Raw genomic sequence first — 22,619 nt, forward strand, 5'->3', positions numbered from 1 at the left:
TTGTTATTAATTTCTAATTAGGTTCAATTGTTAGAGACGACACTGTACATGATTTCCAGCCTTTAAGATTTACTGAGACTTGTTTTATGACCCAGCATACGGTCTATCTTGGTGAATGTGCATTTGAAAAGAATGAGTACCCTGCAGTCGCTGGGTGTAGTGTTCTATAAATATCAATTAGATCAAAGTGACTAATACAGCTGTTTGTATCTTTCATGTCTTTACTGTTTGTTTTTTTTTTCTGTATGCGGGCCTCTCACTGTTGTGGGCTCTCCCGTTGCGAAGCACAGACTCCGCACGCGCAGGCTCAGCGGCCATGGCTCACACGCCCAGCCGCTCCGCGGCATGTGGGATCTTCCCGGACCGGGGCACGAACCGTGTCCCCTGCATCGGCAGGCGGACTCTCAACCACTGGGCCACCAGGGAAGCCCTACTGATTTTCTTGTATATTTGTCCTGTTCATTGCTGAGAGAAGGGTGTTAAAATCTCCCTTTATGACTGTGAAATTGTCAATTTTTTCCTTTACCCTGTCGATTTTGTTTCACTTGTTTTGAGGCTCTATTACGGGACACATACAAATGTATAATTGTTCCAGCTTCCTGCTTCATCATCCCTGCTATTATAATAAAATGTCTCTATCTCTTTGGTCTTGAAGTTTACTGTTTAGTATAAATCTTAATTGATATTAATATGTCACCTGGCCACCTTATGCTTATTGTTTTTAATTTATTTACTTTCAACTTATCTGTGTCGTAATATTTAAAATGAATCTCTCATAGGCAGTACATACTTGGGTCTCACTTTTTTTTTTTTTTTAAATCTATTCAGTCAGTTTCTTAGTTTTAATTAGAGTGTTTAGAATTACAACTTACTGTGGGTCCTTTCTAACTTTTGTTCCTCAGTCCTCTCTTCCCTGCAAGCTTCTGAATTATTTGAATATCTTTAGTATCCCCTTTCAATTCGCCTACTGGCTTTTTGGCTATATTTCTTTGCATGTGTGGTGATTCTAGGAATTGTAGTGTGTCTACCTAGCCTTTCTTAGCCTAATTAGAGTTAATATTGTGCTACTTCATGTGACACATAGAAGCTTTTCAACTCTATAGGTTCCTTTCAACCTTCCCATTTTTAAATGTTTGTGGTCGCCTTACCCAAAGAAACCCCACCAGTGTTATAATTTTTGCTTTAAACGTTCACCTGTATTTTAAAGAACTTAAGAGAAAAAAGATATCTTCAGGGGATAAAGAATTCTGTATGTACAGAGATTTTCCCCCTTTCAGCATTTCAGATGTATTGTTCCACGGTCTCCTGGCCCCCACGGTTTCCAATAAGAAATCTGAGGTCATTGAAATGGTTCATCCCTGTATGAAATGTGTCCTTTTTCTCTGGCTGCATTCAGGACTTTTTTCTTCAGCTTTGTGTTTTATCTGTCTGTTTATGATGTGTCTACCTACCATTTCTTTGGATTTATCTTGTGTGGGGTCCTCTGAGCTCCTGAATCCGTAAATGTAGATCTTTTACTAAATATGGGAGGCTTGGGGGTATTATTTCTTCAGAGATTTTTCTACTCCATCTCTTTCTTCTTTCCTTCTGGACTGTAGTTAGAATGTGTTCAACCTTTTTATGTTGTCCCGTGGATTCCTGATAATCTGTCCATCTTCTTTCTTGTTCTTTCTTCTCTGTGTTCTTCAGACTGGGTAATTTTGACTGGTCTGCAAGTTTACTGACTTGCCTCTGTCATCTCCATTCTGCTGTTGGGTCTATCCAGTGATTTTCTAAAATTTCCCATATTTTATTTGTTAGGTCTAACATTTCAATATCCTCTTGCAATTCTTTCCCCGCTAAGATTTCCTATCTTCTCATTCATCTCAGATGTGTTTTCCTTTACCTTATTGAGTAGCGTTAAAGTAACTGCTTTGAATTCTTTGCCTGATCATCCCAATGTTTGAATCATCTTGTTGTTTCCATCTGCTGATTGTTTCAGCCCTTGATCATGGGCTGAAATTTCCTGTTCCTTTGCATGTGATTTGAATTATACCATGGGCAACGTGAATGCTATGTCGTGTGGACTCCGGGTTCTGTCAAAATCCTCTGAGGAATGCTGATGTGTTTGTTTTAGTGGCAATGAACCCAATGGGCTTCAGACCCTGAGCTCTGTTTCACCTTCTCTGGGGGGAGGGGGTCATGTCTCATTTCGGGGCTCAGGTGAGGCTGGGACTTGTGGGCATTCCTGCACAGAGTTGCACGAGCCAGTTCTCGGCTCTCTCCTTCCAGGATTTCTCCCTCGCACTCCAGCCAGTCTGGGCTCTTCTTCTCCAGCCGGGAAGACAGCGGGGTTTCTATCATAGGTTTAGCTCCCCACACAGCACTGATTAGGGACTAGAGTCCACCCTTGGGGCAAAGTTATAAGACAAAATTAAAGGAGGGAAACTCACCCTTTATGCAGGTCTCTGCTCTAAGTTTTGAGCACCTTCACCATGTGTATTTTGTCCGGAGTATATAATTGTAGCCCACGTGGGGCTGAGCTGTAGGGGGTTTACCCCACCACAGCGGACCAGGATCCTTGAGTTTTTACCTATGTGTGCGTCCATGTAACCATCATCGGATCAGCATAAGAAACATTTCTAATTCCTCCAAAAGTCTCACTCCCCGGCAGTGCCTACTCCCCCAAGGTAATCATTATTCTGACTTATTTAACCATTGGTTAGTTCTGCCCGCTCTCAAAAGTCACATAAACAGAACCATACTGTATGTACTTTTAAGTGCCCAGCTCTTTTTTAACATAATGACAGTAAGGGGGATCCACTCTGTTCCATGTAGAGCAGGTTCATCATGCTCATTGCTGGGTGACGGCACATCGTGTGATATGAACATACCACATTTATTTGTCTCCTTCCCTGTTGACGGATACCTGCAGTTTCTGGTTTGGGGGCACTAGGCTGACTGAGCCTTTTAGGAGGCAGAGTGGCTGCAAGCATGTCTCCTGGAGTCACACAGTCCTACCTCAAATCCTGGCTCTGCCACAAACCAGCTGTGTGACCTTGGGCAGGTCACTTGCCCTCTCTGAGCTGCAGTTTCCTCATCTGTGAAGTGGAGATCGCATGGACAGTACCTACAGGGTTGTCGTGACAGTCAGATAAGATGAGGCACATAGAGTCATTTCCCCTGCTGCCTGCCAGCCACTGATCAATATATTATTGGCGGGAGGAGAGAACAATTACGAAGGTCGGCTCTGGGATCTGATCTGGATTCAAATTTCAGCGTGAATGAGGCAATTGTTATCAAACACAGTCTAAGGCTAAGCAAATAGCTCACAATTTATTAGCATTATTGATATCTGCTACTTTAAATGCTAATGACCTTTATAACATTCCTGTCAGGATCTTTGCAGTTTCATAGAGAAAGGAACTGCTTCTCATAGCTCAGAGACACAAGGGGGAATCCCCAGGCCACACAGTGGGAACCAGGGGCAGCTGGCATCAGGGTCCAGGTTGGAGCCCTGCCCAGTCCACACTGCCTTCCGAATGGGGGATTCAGCTCCCCTGGGTTGAGGGCACTGTCCCACGCATCCACAGCCTTACCTGGATATCCAAGAAGGGTGTAGTAGAGGTCACCTCCCCACTTGCCTGTGCCCACCTGGCTTCTGTCTCCTGGCCAACCCAAGGCGGGTGTGAAAGTGTCCCCCAGCCCATTTGCCCTCGGGTCGGCCCTGGGTCCGCTTAGGCCACTGCACGATGTGCATGTCGTGCACTGAACAACTCTCGGGGCAACATTATTCTTGCCATCTTGGGGGCCCTGCTGCCCTGGAGCTCCTTGGGCCTTTTCCTCTGTGCTCGGACATCCAGCTTGCCCTGTGGTTTGCCCGGCACAGGGCGGTGCCAGAGTGCCAGAGCCTGAGGCTAGAGCCGCAGGCACTGCCCAGATGCCCAGGTGCTGGCTGGGCTCTGCCCTCCCTCCCCCTGCCCAGGGCATCCAGGGTGGGGGTGGTGGGGTGATCAGCTGGTCTGCAGGTGCCCAGAACCTCGTGAGGGGCCCACCCCGGCTATGGGGCCCCAAGGGTGCATGGGGTGCTGGTCCCGGGAGGAGCTCTGAGTGGTGAAGGCCAGTCTGGGGTCTTTGAGTGAGAACACCATCTGGGGCTGTGTTTGGATCCTCCCACAAGGGACCTAGGGAGGATTTCTTCCCTCTCCATGCCTCGGTTTGCTCATCTGCAAAGTGGGGTTGAGGATGGTACCTGCCTCATGGGGTCCAGGTGGGGACCGAGTCAGACTAACCAGGTGCTGCTTGGTCAGTGCTGGCCGTGTTTATGCCCGAGGTGGCCAGGTCAGGGCAGGGCCACCAGTGATGTCCAGGGGCCACGCGGGCCTTTGAGAGGTGCCGAAGGCCTTGGGCCCACATACCAGCCGCCGCCCACACAGGCTGACGTCTCTTCCAACGTCGCAGCGGGGCTAAGGTCACTTGGAATTGCAGAGAAGGGCTGGTGCACTGGGGGTGGAGGCAGGACAGAGTCCCTGATGAGTGAGTGAGGCTCAGCCTCTCCCCTCGGAGAGGACCCCAGGCGGCAGCAGCCCCTCTTGAGGACCCCGAGCTGCTCCGGGTCAGGCCCGGGAGAGAGCAGAGGGCTTTGTGGCCCCCAACAATCAACCTGGGGCCACAGGATGCGGCTCGGGGTCGAGATGGGGGAAGCAGGAGCTGGGGGGCAGAGCTGCACATGCCCAGGCCAGGCCCAGAGGGCTTAGGAGGCGAGGTTCAGGGTAGTGTGATGGGGGTGGGGGGAGGCGCTTTCTGTCCTGTCCCCCCGCCCTTTCTCAGCCTAAAGAGGTGGACTGGTGCTCAGCCAGCATCTCTAAGTCCCGCACGTCTGCGTGCCACGTAACAACCATGGAGCCCCCCACTGCAAAGTGGCCGTTGTCACCCCCGAAACCCCCAGTTACTGATGAGCAAAGCCCGGGGTCATGCCCAGGGCCACCCAGCCTGCAAATGGTAAAGACAGAACAAAAGCCAGGCCGTCCGTCCCTCCCTTTCCCCCCACTCGCCACCTCCCCCCACCACCATCTTGGTGCAAATATAAACCTAATTTGCTTAAACAGAGTTGCCTGCAATTCCAGCCCTAGGTGTAGACCCAGGAGAAAGGAGAACACGAGTCCACACAGAAACGTGTACACGCATGTGCATAGCAGCATGGTTCATAACAGGCAAAAAATAGAACAACCTAAAAGTCCACTACTGGTAAACAAAATGTGATCTATTCATACAAGGGCATATGGTTCAGCCCTAAAAAGGAGCGAAGCACTGACACTTGCTACAACGTGGATGAATGTTGAGGACATTCTGTTCAGTGGAAGAAGTCAGACACAAGCCCACACACTGGACGAGTCCATTGATACGAAATGTTCAGAACAGGGAAATCTGTAGAGATGAAAAGCACATTAGTGGTTGCCAGGGGGTGGATGTGGTGGATAATGGGGTTGAGGGGATTTGGGGGATGGCAGCTAAGGGGCATGAAAATGTACTAACATTGCACAACCCCAAATATATGAAAAACCGTTGAATTGCACACTTTCAGATGGCTAAATTGCAGGGTTTGTGAACTATGTACCAACAAAGTTGTTAAAGATAAAGGAACCTAGACCATGTGGGAAGTGCCTAGCCCAGTGTTCTATTCCTTGTAGGCAAAAAAGAAATGAATCAATAATAGAGAACAAATAATAATAATAACTGAATCAGGACCACACAGAGAGGTGCCCGCCCAGCATCCTGCCCCTGTCAGCACCCAGTAAAAGTTGGTCTCTCCTCATTCTGTGCTTCCCAAAACACCCCCACCAGGTCCAGGCTCTGGGGTCCCAGGCCATGCCAGTCACCCCTGGGACCAGGTCCTAGGCTGGTACACAGTGCCCAGAGCCACTCACACCACGGTGGCTCACTTTGATGGTAGGACATCTCAGTCTCCATCTGCCAAAGCAACATATCGAGAGGTGGACCGCACAGTGGTGGAAGGTGTGAGCACCCCAGCTTGAAGCTGTGGGCAATCCTGTATTAGTCAGTACACAGCTGTGTAACAAAAGACCTGAAGACACAATGGCTCCATTGTGAAATTAACGTCTCAGAAAAATGTCAGGCAGGCCTCCAGACTCCTTCCACATTTCTGCTCAGCCGTCCTCAGCAAGTAGCTTCCATCTCAGGTCCCAGATAGGGAAGGAGGGGAGACATACCATTTCACCTTGCCTTGGTCGGAACTCATGGCTCATTGCAAGGGAATCTGGGAAATGTAGTGTTTAGCCGGGAAGCCACGTGCCCGACTCAGCAATTGTTACTTGGCAGTGGAACGGGAGGAAAGGAAGGGCTATCGGGCCCCAATAAGCATTGGGAACCTCAGTTTCCTCATTTGTGAAGTGAGGGTCATTGTAGCGAGGGTTGCTTAGAAGAGAAAATGACTGGGGCACAGTACACACCCTCAAGAGATGGGAACTACCTTACTGTTCTCTCTGCCCCCAGGACCCCCGTGCTGGGAGGCGTGGAGTGAGGAGGTCTGCCCAGGAGAGCCCTGGCGGGTGGAGTGCAGACAGGGCACAGACCGAGTCATCACTGCTCTCATAGCAATGGCCCCGGGATGAGTGGAACCCACTGGGAGCCCAGGAAACTTGGCTGGGAGTGGACCAGGCCGGGCAGGCTCAGCGCTGCCAGCTGCTCATTATCCGGCCAAGCTCCTGCGGGCACTGCCCCGTCCATGATGTCAACTCAGCGCACCCAGTGGTCACAGCCCTTCCCTCTGCTCTGGCCTCAGACTCACTGGTCAGCTGGACGCTCAATACATTCTGTTTTGAAAGAAAACAAACTCTTTTGAAACTGCTCCTGGGAGCACAGACTGAGAGTCTCGCCCCTTCCCTTGGGGGCTGGTGGACGTCGAAGTTTCAGGGAAACCCGACAGGCGAGGCCGCATGTGGGATGATCTCCTGGCACCAACGCCTCTGGGGCGGCAGAGTTCTTGGAGTTTAGACTGAGGGCAGCGGGGAGCCATTGAAGGACGGAGAGGGAGGGTCCCTGGATCAGAGGAATGTTTCAGGAAGTTTGGGCAGCGTGGCCTGCATTAGAAAGATAACGCGGTGGGTAACAGAGATGAATTAGGTGCAAGATGCGGGTGATGAATGTGACATTTTAAATAGGAATCCATGGATTTAGCGAGACTCAGGCCCAAAGGGGTCCCAGGTCATCCTCAAGGCCCCAGAAAGTGGGTTCGTCCGGGGTTTTGAAGGCAGGAAGCAGGGGCCCCTATGGGAGGCTCTGGGGACGCCGGAAGGGCAGAGGGCTTGGGGCAGGGCCCTTGCCACTTCCATGGCGGCAGCGGTGGAAGACGGAAGCAGAGTCAGGATCTGCCTTTGCTGCTTCTCACCCTCAGCGATGCTGAGCCCGGGGCAAGGGGTCCCTGCAGGCAGAAGCCCCCTCCCCATCCTCCACCGGCGAGAACGGGCTTTCCCTGGAGTTCCGGCATGATCTTGTCCTGCAGCTCGAAGGATGCAGGTGGCCAGGGAGCTGAGCCTCTGTGGTCCCCTCTCCTAGCTTGGTCGGCCTCCAGGGGGACGAGGAACTGGGGAGAGGGAAGCCGTGTCCTCAGCCTGCTGCCTCTGGAGGGTCCAGGACAGCTGGGCACAGTGCCCCCTGACAGGCTTGGAGGGGCATTGACCCCATGGGGGCTGGGCCAAGGTCACAGGGCAGGGTGATAACTTTAAGTGACCTCCTCCTGAGCTGTCCCTGGGCCAGGGGCCTGGCTCCAGGAACTCCTCCTGTGTCATCTTGTGTTCTCCTTAGGGAACCCCAGGAGTGGGGGACAGATGAGGAAACTGGGGACCCAGCAGAAGGGGGATGCTGGCTGGTAGGGATGCTGCAGGAGGGGAGCAGAACCAGGATTCAGCCCCCTCCCCAAGACGTTCTGCTCATACCCCCTGCCGACCAGGAGGCCGTAAGGGCACCGCCATACGTTTTGTGTGTGTGTGTGTGTGTGTGTGTGTGTCTGTGTGTGTGTGTCTCTGTGTGGCTGTGCATGTCTGTCTGTGTATCTGTATCTGTGTGTGTGTCTCTATGTGTTTGTGTGTGTCTGTGTGAATGTGTGTGTCTGTGTGTGTCTGTGTATTTTAATGAAGTGAAAAGTGAGAGTCAGGGCTGGGCTGGAGGTCTCCCTCTGACTTGGGGCAGTACTGGCCCCAGGATCTGGGCAACTGGCCACATAGGGGACAGGGTGACTTCTCATCCTGGGGCCACGTGCCCAAGCCAGCCCCTTGTTCTCCCAGGAACCTTAGTCTTTTCACTTCGGAAAACGGGCACTATGTCTGCTTCTCATGGAGTTTGGATCCTAAGTGGGAGAGTGGGAGAGCCGAGAGGGCTGATGGCCCAGCCCCCATCTGGAAGGCACCGAGGGTGGTGGAGACACTCAGTGGGTGGGAGGACAGGGGGCTGATTTTCTGGATCTCCCTCCCTCTTTGCAGGTGGCCCCAGGCCAGACACGGCTCCGGGCTCCCTGGCGGGAAGCCAGAGACAGGCCTGTGACCTCCAGCCTCAGGGGAGAACGTAGGACTGTCTGTCTCATGGGTGGGGGTCGGGGGAGGCAGGGCTGTGTCGGGCATCTGACGAGCAGACGTGTGGGTACGCCTGGAGCTCTTCCTGTCACAGGGCCTTTGCACACTCCACTCCTTCCGGTTAGTGGATCTCTCCTCCTCACCCCTTCACTCAGGTAACTCCTGTTCTTGCCTCAGGTCCCAGGTCATGTGTCACTTCCCAGAGCGGCCTCCTCTGATTTCGTTGACCGGGGTCACCCTCACAGCCCCCCTGCACCCTCTTCTATAGGAATTGCCACGTCACACTGATGTATAGGACTATCTATTTAATGATCATCTTCCCCAGTAGGCTGGGTACCCAGGGCTCATGGCTTCTTGATCGCCATTGCCTCTCAGGGCCCAGCCCGGAGCCAGGCCCAGGGTGGGCACTCAAACTTACCTGCTGGATGAGAGCAGAGCAAGCAAAGCCTGCAGTCTCGATCCCCAGCTCCTCAGCCCGGTGGGCACAGCAAAGGCCCAAGTCGAGGCACCTTCCAGGTAAGAGCCTTAGATGGTGGCAAAGGAGAGAGTAAGGGGTGGGGGCAGCGTAGCCTCTGAGGCTGGAGCACCCCAGGGAGGCAGGCAGAGTAGTGTTGAAGGTCATGGATTCTGTGGCCGGGCTGCCTGCCCAGTGTCACGGACTAGCTGAGTGAGCGTGGAAAACTCACCTGAGCCGTGCCTCGGTTTCCCCTTCCGTAAAGTGGGGGTAGTGACACGCCCCACAGGGACGTTGCAAGGACCAAAGAAGATAGTTTATGTAAAGTTTTCAGAATGCTGCTTGGCGTTCATAGAGGCTGTATATATATCAGCTTTCTTTCCTTCTTTCTTATTTGCTTCAAAAGTAAAAGTTTTCTAAAAATCACATAAATGATACGCAAATGTCCAAGGCACAAACTTAAAAGAACCAAAACAACAATTTAAAAAGAAAATTGAAATCCCCAGAAGTCTCACCAGCCGAAATAACTATCTGAGTTAGTCAGGGTGAGTGACTAATCATTAGTTCAGCTGTGAGTAACAGACAGCTTCCCAAAGAGCAGTGGCTTCAATAAGATAGGAATTGATTTCTTTTTCATGCAAAAGTCTAGAAATGGATGGGAGGTGGATCTTCCCTACAAAGCCTTCAGAGAGTGAGGCCCTTTCCTGTTCCCTGAGCCATCACCCTGGAGGTGTGGCCCTCATCTTTTGGTCCAGGATGGCAGCTGGAGCTCCAGCCATTACATCCATGTTCCAGCCAGAAGGTTGGAAGAAGGGACAGAGAAGGTGCGTGCCACTTGCCTTTTGAGAAAGATTTCGTGAAGCTGCAATATGTTAGTTCTTTCTTTCTTTTTTTATCTCCCCTTGGTAACATGGCCACACTTAGCTACAAGAGAATCTAGGATATAAGGCCTTTATTATAGGTGAGCCATCTGCTCAGCTACAAAGTGCAGGTTCCATTACCAAAGAAGAAGGAAGGGCGGATGGATATGGGGGGCAGCCAGCAGTCCCGCCAATACTACATTTGCCGTCTCTGTGAACATGCGTCCTTCACCCTCTTGCAGCGTCAGTGTACACACCCTCACACACAGGTAAACAATGTCACAACGTAGGGAAGCAGGATGTTTGCTCTTGTGTTGCTCACCTTTTTCATTCAAAAGCAGATCGCAGGTATCATCCCATGTCCATAGAGATTCACAAGATCATTTTTAAAGATGGCCTCACACAGAGGTTTGATGGTTCCACCAGGATCGACAGACGCTTAGACCGTTGCCGGTCTCCCGGTATCAAAACCCATGCCGGGGTGAGCATCCCTGAGCTAAGCCTCTCTGAACTTGGTTGGAACACTTCAGTAGCATAAGTTCTCAGAAGTAGAAATGCTGAGTCAAAGGGGATACACTTGATCCTGGATGTGAATTGAGAAATTGTGCTTTAGAAAGGCCAGCACAGTTTATACTCCCTCCACATTGCCCTGGCTTTGGTCATGTGTGGGAGATCAGGGTACAGCTGGGAATGTGCCCAGACTGAGGCTCACCCTACCCCTTACCCCACCCTGGCTCCTTCTCCTTACAGGGGCTGGTTCTCATAACTACCCCGAATCCAGGGCTCTCCCCTGTATTCCACACGGTGGGGAGTGTCCTCCCTCCTCCAGGGAGAAGCCCCTGCTTGGACAAAGCTGATCGTGAGATCCTGCCCTCTCCAGGCAGCAGTGAGCGGGAGCCTTCACAGATGCCTGGGCTGCTTAGGTGCAAGTTGAGCACCTGGATGAGGGGTAGGGTGGACAGCCTGTGGGGGACGGGGTCTGGCCCCTTGACCAGATGGATGGAGAGAGTTCAGCCACTCTCTGAGCTGTCAGGTCCGAGAGGGCTCAGAAGTGAGCGTCAGCCCAACTGGGGTCAGCCTGATAGTCCCAACCTCAGCTGGCAGCAGGGCTACCAGATTTAACAAGTGAAAAATACAAAACACCCAGGTACATTAGAATTTCAGAAAAATAACAAATAATTTTTAGTATGTCCCAAATACCGCATGGGATGGAGTGTCGAAGAAGGTTCATGTCACTTGCCTTCTGAGGAAGTTTCCCAGAAGCTGTGAGATGTCCTTTCCTTTTTATCTCCATTGGTGGCAGGCCACACCTAGCTGCATCCTTTATTTTATTTGGCAGCCCTCGCTGACAGCACCCCGGGGCCCTGGAAGCAGTAAGCCCGGTGGAAAAACCCTGAGCTCTGGCACCAGGCAGCTGGGTTCAAATCCTCGTTTCTTCTACCTCTGCTAGCTGTGGACTTTGGGATGAGTTGCCTAACCTCTCTGTTCCTCAGTTTCCTTGTCTATAAATACAGCACAATGATAGCACCGACCTCATGAGAGCATAGTGGATAGTAAATGAAAATCATTTGCTTTCAGCAATGTGGAATATAGATTAGCGCTAAGCTCTCCTCTATGCACTATTCAGAGTGTTGTGTGAATGAGAATGAACACACTTTTAAGTGCACAGCTGAGAGCACAAGAAAGCAAGGGAAATCCTGGGGCAGGGGGTAGGGGTGCAGAAATGGAGAGAGAACTGAAACCAGGGCTGGTAGCTCGTGAGGTGATGCTGTAGCAGAACCGGGAGGGTTAGCTGGTCGTGGTGACCCAGAGGCCGGGTTCCAACACCCAGGAAGACACCAGAGATGAGGCTCCCATCCCACAGGGGACAGAGAGCTGGCACTGAGGACCCCACATGCAACTGAGGTTCCCAAAGTGCTTCCCTCCCAAGAAGAGAGTGGGAGATGCATTCACCCTCTGCCTGGGGGAAGTGAAAAGGGAGCCGACAGAGGAGGAAAAACACCTCCACGGGGAATGCATAAGCATTGCTCTGTCTTCACAGCGCGCTCAGAGTTTAATATATTTACCTTACGGCTTGGAAACCCTCAAGCCAAGGAAGGACCACAGTGAGTGAGCCTGAACCAGGGACCCCCTGGGCCATCTAGATGAATCAGACCCAAAGCCTCACCAGGGAGACTTCAAGGCCATTTAGGATTTCTACAAAGCCCCACTGAAGATGAGTTCACAATTGAAAATTGCAAACACAAAGGAAACCATCCACCAGGAGTAGAATCGGTATGTACAAGTATACAACCCTAAAGGAAACCATAGCCTCAGGTGGCGTCTATAAAATGATACGTTTTTACTGTTCAAGGAGCTACAGGAAGGACTTGAAACCTAAGAAAATCACAAGCCACCGTGAACATAAAACAGACATATTTCAAAATGAGCCAAAATAGAATTACTAGAAATAAAAAATTAAACGAAAGCTCAGGGTTCAGGAATTCTCTGTTCTGGCCGTGGTGATGAAAAGAGGTTGGATTTACTCATATATTGCAACAACCAGAAAATGGGACTAAATGTATGAAACAATGGTTTTTAAGACATTGAAACCAGGCAGCACAGGACCGTGATGCCAAGGAGAAGGAGAAGAGAAGCAAACCAACTGAGCCTTTCAATCACCCGGATTCCTGTCCAGAGAGCAGAAGGAGCAAGGGTAGGAGCATGGCTGTGGTCTCGTGGAGTTAGCAAGCCAGAAATCTGGATTCCAGAGGCTGATACTTCAGAAGTTACAGAAATATGATAGAAAAACAAAGTGGGTCACATACAAAGGAGCCCAATTAAGCTGACAGTAACAAGAGAAGCCAAAGACAGTAGGAATAATACTTAGAGAGGCTGAGTGAAAATCATGGTCGAATGAGCCTTACGGAGCAGATACACTATCATTTAAGATAATGAGGGTGAAATAAAGATGTTTGGACAAAAAATAGAATTTACCACTTATAGACTGTTGCTGAAAGAAATACTAGTCTGGAAACATTAGATAGAATTTGATGAGCACACAAGTAAATCTAAGTAAGCATTGCTGTATAAAATATAATTAGTATAATAAAATATATAATTTGAAAGATATGGAAATAATACTGGATACAAAATTACAAAATAAGGAGAAGACTGTGAGTTAAGCATTGTAAGGTCCTTATATTCTTCAGCAATCGGTGGAGATATTAATTTTATGCTTAATTAAGTCAAACATACATGTTAAAAATTGTAAGTTAACCACCAACAGATTAGAAGTCTATTTATATAACTTCCAAGTGAGTAAGGTGTAAGAAAAGAATAAATAAAATTTCAGCTGATCTTAAAATAAGAAGAAATGAAAAAAGAATCACGGGAAGTGCGCCAAAAAGCCCAAAATAAGAATGGTAACAATTATTCCTAGCAGCCTATTAATTACAATAAATGTAAATGAATCAAAAACATAAGTTAAATGACAGATTTTGTGAGAACTGTTTAGATACAAACAAAATCTAGCTATTATGCTTTTACAAAAGATGTCTATAACATAAGGATAGAGAAAGACTGAAATTAAAAGGCTGAAAAAAATATGTATCAAACAAAAACTAACCAAAAAGAAGCTAATGTAGTTACATTAATGTCAAACTAAATGGCTTTTAAGATAAAAAATACTAGTGAATGACAGGCACAATTTACCAGAAAGATATAACAATTCTGAACTTATTTGCATTCAATTGTATGGTCTTAAAAATATCTAAAGCAGAACAGGTGTAATTACAAAAAGAAACAAATTCATGATTATGGAGAGATATTTTAATGTTCCAATTTCAATATTTGATAGTCCAAGCAGACAAATATTAACGAGGATATAGGAGTTTAGAATATCATAGCATAGACTAGTGTTCAAGAGGATAAATTCTGGCTAAGCTACTTGGTTTAGATCCCAGTTCTGTCATTTACAGGCTGTCTGTTTGACCTCAGAAAAATTACTTAACCTCTCTGTGCCTCAATGTCCTTATCTCTAAAATGATGTAACAACCGTATTGCCCTCAGAGGGGTTCCATGAGGAGTAAATGACTCAGTATTTATAAACCACTTAGGACAATTTCTGGTCCATTGTTAGCACTTTCCAAGGGTTTGTTAAATAAATTAAAATAAGATAAACTACTGTGAACTGATAGGCATAAGCATAACCTGCCTCCAACAATGAAAAGAATACAAATTCTCTGTATCCAAGAACATGTAGGATATTTATGAAAACTGGGAACGTGCTAGGCCAAAGAGCAAGTTCAACAAATTCTAATAAATGATATAACATGGAACATGTTCTCTGACCATGATGAAATTAAGTTGCAAATCAATAACAAAATGATAATTCAAAAACCCCTATACAGGTGAAGATTTTAGAGCATACTTCTAAATAACTCAAAGAAAAAAGAAGAAATTATTATGGAAATGACAAGATATTTGTAATTAAAAGATGATGCAATACTTCCTATCAACATTTGTGGGATGCAGCAAAAGTGATAGATCGAGAAAAATTAAGGTCCAGAATGCTAACATTGAAAAAAAGAAAGACAAAACTTTTACAAAGTTAAGTGACCAACTCAACAAGACAGAAAAAAGAAAGCATAAAACCAATGAAAGTAAAAAGAAGGAAGTAACAATCAGAGGAAACATTAATAAAATAGAAGAACAGGAAACAACAGAGAGGGTCGACAAAGCCAGTAACTGTTTTTTTTTTTTTTTTTCTCTTTTTTTGCTGTACGTGGGCCTCTCACTGCTGTGGCCTCTCCCGTTGTGGAGCACAGGCTCCGGACGCGCAGGCTCAGCGGCCATGGCTCACGGGCCCAGCCACTCCGCGGCATGTGGGATCTTCCCGGACCGGGGCACGAACCAGCGTCCCCTGCATCGGCAGGCGGACTCTCAACCACTTCTCCACCAGGGAAGCCCACCAGTAACTTTTTTGACAATAGACAGAGCTTTAGCAAGACGGACTACGTGCTAGGGAAAGAAGATGAAAATAAAAAAAGAACAAGATAAAAAAGGGGAGAAATCAGGTATACTAGAAATTGTTTACAAAACAGTGCATCTGAAGGAAAACTACATGCCTAATGAATTTGAAAATACAGAGGAAACAGCCAAGTCCTTTAAAAAAAATACAAGGTATCCAAAAATAACTCAAGAAGAAATAGAAAACTTCATGAGTCCTTTAACCTTTAAAGAAATTGAACTGGTAGATTTTTAAAAACTCATTCTTTAAAATTTCCATATTCTTATGTTTTCTAATTTTCTGTCATTTATTGGTCTGGTAGAAGTACATGAACACACGTTAAAAGAAAGCAATACATATTTTTGGGGGGATACAGGCTCAACTTTTTTCCCAGTAGTGGAACGCAGCAAAGGAAGTTTGGGGCTCCCGGGATTAAAAGCCTTAAGGCCTCTATAAAAATTTGCCCTTAGCAGCTCTATGAGGTTGGGGTTACTTGCCCCTTTTTACAGATGGGGCAATGAAGCCTTGGAGAGGGGATGCTAGGACACTTTCCCCATCCAGCCAACACTTGCTTCCCACCTTAGCTCCTTGCCAGGCGAACTGCTGCCCATTCCACGTCTAGCACCAGGAAACGCAGCCCTGAGCTGCGAATTTCTCTGCAGAAAAGATCCAACGGAGGGGACAGACCAGAAATGTGGCAGTCACTGCAGGATCAGCTGTGAGAGTAACATCAGGCCTAGGAACAGGGCCGTAAGCCCCTGGTGATACAGGGAGTCCCTGCTCCCGGCCCTTGACCCCCACAGATGCATTTCTTCCTCTCGTGGGATCTTAAGTCCTTTCTACCTACAGGTGTTTGCTCCTCCCCAGATGGTCACAAGACAACGGCAGTTTGATCAGATCAGATCAGCTATGGGGAAAACTGAGTCTCCAGGGGCTGTCACCGCCGTCCCTGCTGAGTGGGAACGTGCCTCCTTGCAGAGAGGACCGGCACGTGGGAGAAATGAACCCAGTCTCAGAACCAGTGATGCGCTTCTGGGCAGAGTGACTTGGGTCAAGAGCTGTTGAATGTTGGCACTATAGGATTCTTGCAAAAAATGAAACAGAAAGCATCCCCTCCCCTTGCAGGGAAAGGGGCACGCGCTCCACACTGGGTCAAGCCTTGGCCACCGGGCCTTTAATTATTCGTCCACTTTGTCCTAGTAATTGCCCTTCAAGGAAATGGAGGAAATCTCAGGCTCTGAGCCACTGGTGGTGAATGGGGAGAGGGGGGAGGCGGCTGCGGTTAGTGTTCTCATTTGCTTTAAAATTTTTCTGCTTTTCTGCATTTTTCACGTTTTCTTTCATGAGATGCATCGCTTTGTAAAAGGAGAACGGGCAGTGTTTGTGGACCTCTCTGCCTCTGCACCATCTCCCACCCGCCCTCTCTAAGCAGAGGAAGCATCTCCTCTGGGTACTAATGCCCAGGTGGCCACCCGTCCACACACCCATGGACACCCCCCGACCTTTAGGGGGCCACTCCTACCCATGTGCTACGTGGCTGCCCCTTCACCTGGTTTAGCAGCAAAAGTCAGGGCAGGGGACAGGAGAGCCAGGACGTGGGGCTGGGTACAAGCAAGGTCCTAAGTGAGGGCAGAAGGTCCAGGGGGCTCAGGGCGAGGCCTGGAGATGAGAGCTCACGGCTGGCTAGGGGCAAGGGAGCAGGGCGGTGTCCCCTATACCCTTCACCCAACTTCCCCCAGTGTAAACATCTTATCAGAGACCCACAGTCCACTCATCCAAAGTAAGAAATTCACATCAGCACAACACTATTACCTAAATCTCAGACTCTTATCCGATTCTACGTGTTTCCACTAATATCCTTCTGCTCCAGGATGCCGTCCAGGACCACACCTTGCCTTCGAGGTCACATCCCCTTAGCCTCCATTTACTTCAGTGAGAGTCACCCATGTTGATACAAGGGCCTCCCATTCCTTCCTTTCCACTATTCCATCGTATGTAATTGTGTGGAAACAGCCCAGTTCTTCTGTGGATGGACATCTAGGCTGTTTCCACACATCATGTTAAAAATGACGTGAGCGCTACTTACGATAGCTAAGACATGGAAGCAGCCCAAGTGCCCATTAACAGATGAATGGATGAGGAAGATGTGGTACATATATACAATGGAATATTACTCAGCCATGAAAAGAATGAAACATTGCCATTTACAGCAACAGGGATGGACCTAGAGATTATCATATTAGGTGAAGTAAATCAAAAGACAAGTATCATATGATATCACATATGTGGAATCTAAAAGAATGATACAAATGAACTTACTTACAGAACAGAAACAGACTCACAGACATAGAAAACAAATTTATAGTTTGCAAAGGGGAAAGGGTCGGGGAGGGATAAATTAGGAGCTTGGGATTAACAGATACACTTTACTATATATTTAGAAAATAAACCACAAGGACCTACTATATAGCACAGGGAGCATATTCAGTGTCTTAATTTTTTTTAAATTTTATTTATTTAGACTGTGTGGCATGTAGGATCTCAGTTCCCTGACCAGGACTTGAACCTGCACCCCCTGCAGTAGAAGCATGGATTCTTAACCACTGGACCGCCAGGGAAGTCCCTTCAGTGTCTTGTAATAACCTATAGTGGAAAAGAATCTGAAAAGGAATATATCTACATATATGTATAACTGAATCACTTTGCTGTACACCTGAAACTAACACATTGTATTCAATAAATCAACTAGACTTCAACAATAAAAAAAATGCTGCAGTGGACAGTCTCACGCTGGTCTCCATGTGAGTGTGGGCGAGGGTTTCTGAGTGGAGTTGCGGGGTCAGGGGATGACACAGTCCCAGCTCCACCAGGCAAGGCCACAGTGCTGTCCACAGTGACCACACCCATCACTCTGGTGGAGCGTGAGTGAGTTCCCATTTCCCTCCATCTTTGCCACACTTGCTACTGTCAGACAGACTCACTTTCTGCAAATCTGGGAGGAAGGATGGGAGGTGCGAATGACATTGCATTGTTTGACTTTGCACTTCCCTGCTTCGGCTGACATGGCCATCCACGCTGCTTCTCTACGTTTCTTATTTTATCAGTGGGATTTCTTACAGTTTGTCGAATGTCATCTATGCTGGATGTTAATACTTTGTCAGTTGTCATGGAGATGGGACTCTGAGATCTCCCTTGAGGAAAGGGCTCCCTGCTTAAATTAAGGAGTTGAAATGAGATCACCCTGGATTATGCAGGCGGGCTCTACCTTCAGTGACAAGTGTCCGTGTAAGAGACGGGCAGGGGGATTTTGAGCCAGGCACAGAGGAGGCCATACGAAGACAGAGGCAGGGACTGGAGGGATGCGGCCACAAGCCAAGGATGTCTGCGGCCCCCAGGATCTGGGAGAGGCAAGGAAGTCCCCTCCCCTAGAGCCTCTAGTGGGAGCGTGGCCCTGTGATGCTTTGATTTTAGCCAATATAACCGATTTTGGACATTTGGTCTCCAGAACCATGAGAGAATAAATTTCTGTGGTTGTGAGCCACCCAACTTGTTTACAGAAGCCCCAGAAAACTAAGATAAGGGAGATCTTCTTGGCCATTGTCATGTCAGCAGAACGTGTCAGGGTCCCCAGCTCCTATGGCCCTGGGATCCCTCTAGGAGATGTCTGGTGCCACTGATCTCTTGACCCCGAGGCTGGTGTTAGGCCACCCAGTCACCCAGGGTCTTGGAACTAGCCATGTGTGATCAGTTGCTAGGGGACCCCTCAGTGATATGTCACCCACCCTGCTCTGTGGCCAAGGCTGGTTGGGCCACAGAGGGACACGTGAGCCGAGTGACCACTGTGGCTGACCGGTGGCCTGTTGGGCTGGTTCTTTAAGAATCTGAACTTAAGAGACACAGAGGCAGTTGCCGATTGTGACGTGGAGCTTCCACGAAAAGCTTGTGGAGAGTCAGGGCTGGGCACCCACCCTTGGCCGTATGTGGGACAAGGTTGAGCAGAGAAACAGCAGAGTGGGGTGATGTGGAGAGAGGAGCAGAGGCCGGGCAGCCCCACGCAAACACCACTTGTGTCCAGCATGTAACTGGGACCTTCCAAGTCACAGGCAAGGTCCAGCCCCAGCAGGGGCCCCAGCACCAGCCAGGAGACCGAGAGGACTCGACAGCAGCTCGTGTATGAATTGGCCGTTTCTTCTAAGGCTCAGGACTCAGCATCTCTCCTAGAAGCTCTGGGGGACCGGGCAGGCCCACCTGGAGGACAGAGGACTCAGGGCACACGATGGGGTGAGGGCTTGAGTGGAATCCCAGAGGGGTGGCTGGGTCCGGCCGAGAGGGAAGAAAAGGGAGGTGGTCTGGGAGCATCAGAAGGCAGGGAAAGAGTGGGGAGGGGAGAGCACGCCACGCCTTCCAGCTGTGGTCCTGTGAGCCCACTTACCTTGCTGCACCTCACCTTTGCCATTTGCAAAGTGGGGACAATCATCCCTGGCCAGCCCCCTCCCTGGGGACTCAAAAGATGCTAAGACCTGAGGGCTGTGAATGCCCTAATGGCCTCGGAAGTTTATGGATGGCACAGACGTGGGCGAGGGGAGAATACACCTGTACTGTGCACAGGATGGGAGTGGGTGTCAGGGAGAGTGTATGTGAGTGAGTACAGGTCAGTCACTGGCTCACCAGATACACCAGGGCTCTGCACACTGCGGCCCACAGCCAAATCCGGCCCTTCGCCTGCTTTTGTAAATAAAGTTTTATTGGAACATGGCCCGCCCATTCATATACACATTACCTCTGGCTGCTTTGCTTTTTAATGGCAGAGTTGGTTAGTTTTGACGGAGATAGTGTGACAGAAAGCTGAAAATATTTACTATCTGGCCCATTACAGAAACCATTTGAGGAAAAGCAAAATAATTCCTTGACAGATACATTCACAAATAACTATTGATTGAATACCAGGCTTATTCTAGGTGCTGGGCATCCAGCAGTACAGAAAACAGATGAAACTTTCTGTCCTTGGGGAGACAGACAACAAGCAAAATAATGAAGAAAATGACACGACCTGCAGGTGATAAGTGTTAGAACAGGAAAGGGAATCCAGAGGGTCGGGAGGGCAATTTAAATCAAGTGGTCAAGGACGGCCTCCCTTGAAAAAGGTGAGGGGAAGAGCCAGGTGGCGTCTGAGGAAAGAGCATCCCAGGTAGGGGGAAGAGCCAGTGCAAAGGCCCTGGGGCAGGAGCGCGTTTGCCAGTTCAAGAAGCGAGGAGGCGGTGAGTGTGCTGGAGCAGGTGAAAGGGCGTGAGTAGTGGAGACCGGGACAGATGGGTCATAGCGGCCACCCGCGTAGGGACTTAGAGGTCATCGTGGGGACTTGGGTGTGTTTTCTGGCGGGAATAAGCGGCCGCAGGTGGGTTCTGAGCAGAGACATGACATAATCTGATGCAGATGTGATAGGACCCCTGGCGCTGGGCTGAGAAGGGCCTGAGGGGGCCGGCAGGGGTTCCCACAGGGGTCGGGCTCCAGACGTGGTGGGCTGGGTGGTGGCAGCGTCCAGAGGTGGTCAAGTCCGGGAAGCAGGGCTGGCTGGGTACTCACATCAGAAGTGAGAGGTAAGAGAAGAAAGGGGTCAAGGTGACCCCAGACACGTGACCTTTGGCTCGTTGTTTCCTGTCTCTTTCCACCTTTCCTTCCATCTTGTCCACCACTGTAGACACCTCACCACTGCATGCAGAGGGCACTGAACCAACATCTGTGGGATAAATGCACGAGGGATGAGCCAACGGCACTGTCTTCTGCTTTTTTTGGGGGGTGGTGGTTATTCATATGTTGGAGTCCTTACCCTCAGCACCCCAGAATGTGACTGTATTTGGAGATGGGGTCTTTAAAGAGGTGCAAAATTAAAATGGGGTCATGGGTGGTGGGCCCAAATCCCATAGGAATGGTGTCCTTATAGGAAGAGGAGGTCAGGACACAAGCACACACAGAAGAACGACCCTGTGAAGACACAGGGAGGAGACAGCCATCGGCACACCGAGGAGAGAGGCCTTGGGAGGACCCAGCCCTGCCCACACCGAGATCTGGGCTTCCAGCCTCCAGGACTGGGGACAGTGAGTGTCTGCTGTTTGAGCTGCCTGGCCGGTGGGCCTTCACTACAGGGCCCCAAGCAGACTCACACAGGGAGCGACGAGGGCCAGGGCATGTTCTCTGCAAGGGAGGAAACAGACACTGAAGGCCAGCCCCCGGGAGTTAGCGGCTGAGCTGGGGCAGGACCCTGATCTCCTGGGGCCCACACCCATCCTGGAGACACGGTACCAGGCAGCAGACAGCATGCATGTTGCCTCTGGGGGTGGTGGCAGGATGGCCCTGGAAGGATGGAACTCCTGCTGTCACCCGTTCGCTTGGCTGTGACACAGGCCCCAGCACCTTTACGACGTGGGGGGAACCTGGCCAGATTCACTATGGGCTTCTCCCCAGCAGCCCCTGGTGACCAGGAAAGGGCATCTCAGGCCATGAGGCTCCTCCCCCAGCCCCGCCCTTCAGGCACCCGCTGTGGATGGGGTGGGGCGCGGTGGGGGGGGCCGGTGATGCTCTCTCACCAGCCGCTTCCACTGGGTGTGTCTGTTTCCTGCAGATCTCCTGCAGCTCAGCAGAGGCCCCCTCGCCCCCCACTGCCCTTCCTCGCCTCTGCTGTGGTGGGCCAGAGAGTCAGGGCCAAGGTGGGTCAGCACCATTGGTCCCAGAGGGCCTGCCCAGCCCCCTGGCCACCCAGGATGGCACTGGCCGAGGCCGAGGCCGTGGGACCCGCTCCTCTGGGCCCGGTTTGAGCTCCTCTGTGATGGATCTGAGTGGCAGGAAGCACATTCCCAGCACAATCTGTTGGCCTGGGGCCGAGCTGCCCCGTGAGGGATGAGGTCATGTCCTGCAATGGCCACACGGAAAGGGCGGGGCTCTCCCTGCCCGCGGGGACTCCCATGGCTGGGGCCTTTTCCCAGAGACCCCTGGGAGAGCGATGGCTGGGGGTGAGCTTCAGGCCGGGGATGAGTGACCTGGTGCCCATCTCAGTGCTGTCGGGATGCACAGGGTGACCTGGGGCAATCAGGGTCCCGCTCTGGACCCTCCCTCCCGCTGAGCCAAGGGAATGGACCAGCATCTCGGGGGCTCCTTGGGTGGCCGCCATGCGTGCTGTCTGTGCTGGCAGAGGTCACGTTCCGGAAGAGGTGGGACAGGGCCTCCATCCAGGGACTGGCTGATCGGGGATGGGTGCCCCCAGAGGTGTGGGTCCCGCAGCTCAGCAGGCACAGAAGCAGCAGAGACGAGCATCCTGTTTCCCAGCCCGACCTCTGGTGGGGGGAGGGGCCGCTCCAAGGGGCCTAAACCTCTGACCCCAGTGATTGACCCAGTCTTTCAACAGAGAAGCCGGCGTGAAGGGTGGGCGGTAGGGCCCTGGGTAGGGAATCGCCCCAAATCTCCACGCTGTTTCAAAACCAAAGTGGGAAACGAGCTTGTTTGAAATCATCAAAGCCATGTTCCTAGGTCTTTGTAATTTGCCCCAACCAAGCCCCCAGCCCCAGCCCACGCCCCACCTGGCCCCTGGTCTGCTGCCCCCGCCCCACAGGGCCCCCCAGCTCCTCCCACCCCACCTCTGCCAAAACCCACATCCAAAGTTCAGCGGGAAAGACCCAGGCCCACCAGCAAGTGAGGGGCTGGACGGCGTGGCCTTGAACCTTGTGAGCGTGGCCGGGAGCTGGGAAAGAGGCTTG

The sequence above is a fragment of the Delphinus delphis genome, chromosome 8 (genome assembly GCF_949987515.2).
Source record: "Delphinus delphis chromosome 8, mDelDel1.2, whole genome shotgun sequence".
NCBI classification, from domain to species: Eukaryota; Metazoa; Chordata; class Mammalia; order Artiodactyla; family Delphinidae; genus Delphinus; species Delphinus delphis.